This window comes from Parasteatoda tepidariorum, chromosome X2 (assembly GCF_043381705.1).
Source record: "Parasteatoda tepidariorum isolate YZ-2023 chromosome X2, CAS_Ptep_4.0, whole genome shotgun sequence".
In the NCBI taxonomy this organism is placed as follows: domain Eukaryota; kingdom Metazoa; phylum Arthropoda; class Arachnida; order Araneae; family Theridiidae; genus Parasteatoda; species Parasteatoda tepidariorum.
Window position 1 is genome coordinate 42060629 of NC_092215.1, and position 1299 is coordinate 42061927.

Sequence of the window (1299 nt, forward strand, 5' to 3'; positions counted from 1 at the left end):
GATAGTGTATATATATATATATATATATAAGGCCTGCTACGCTTGGAAATAAAAATGCACCCCCTTGTAATTACAGTTGCACAGTACGTAAGAGAAGCACAGACCTTATGAATTTATAATTAAAAGAATAAGTAATAAAAGTATTCCATTCAAATTGTCATGTTTCTTTTAAATTTTTATATACATGTACTCCATTTTCATCTATTTTATGTTTTGTATGCAAGTTACACAATATTTACCAACTACCATTATTGCTCCACAAAAAGGCAATGTTTCTTCTTTGGCAATGTTCCAGTGCAAATTTTTAAAGCTAGTGAATCAGAAAAGCTGATCCCACTCTATTTGCTTTCTAAAATTTTCTGCTCATGTGAGGTAATTTAAACTATCTTAACACATCGGGCACCAATGAATTGCCACTTACCTACTTTGGCTCATAGATTTTGTAAGATAATGCAACACTTATTTTGCACCATACAACAATGTTAAAACATCTAGGTATCTAAAATTCACAGATTGAATGAACTATTTATAGTAGCTGCTATAAAAATTTAGCGTATGTATTTAACAGGTAAATCATATTTTATATTGTGACATGGAATTCCACATACAATTTATTAATACAGTAAATATCTTCCTTCATATGATGTAAACAAAAACTATATGCATATAAAGTAATATACTCACCATTATACTTACTAATATACCCATTATACTTATTTCATTCCAAATTGAGAAAGATGTTTGTGGAAATCAAAAGATGCGGTTTAGAAGGGGCAATAGAATGAAAGACTTGGTTTTAAAATAATAAGCAAGTTCCCTCACTAAAGCCCCACTGAGCCATTGTGCTCCAAGTAGCACCCAATATTAGATAACATCAGAAAATCGGCAAAATCTAACGTTATCTTACACAACTTCTAATATTAGAAAGATACAAGAGGTCGCTGTTTGCTCTGCATTATATAATATTAGATTCTATGCAAACTAATATTATCTAGCTTTCGCCATAATATTATTTTGCGCTCGTTTTGATGCTATATAATATTAGATTTTGTATTTTCTGATATTATTTTACTTTTTATCTTTTTGGAGTAAGCAAGAGGAAGATATGGATGGTAGTAGAATAATTCGACGATACAATTTTACTTAATTTTCTGTATTGTTGTGAAGCAGTAAAACATAGAACAATAGTTTTATGTCATTCCATGCATTATTTACTTATCAATACAGAAATACTAAATAAAATTATATTAACGAATTCTGCTACCTTCCATTTTTCTCCTCCTTACTCCAAAGTATATC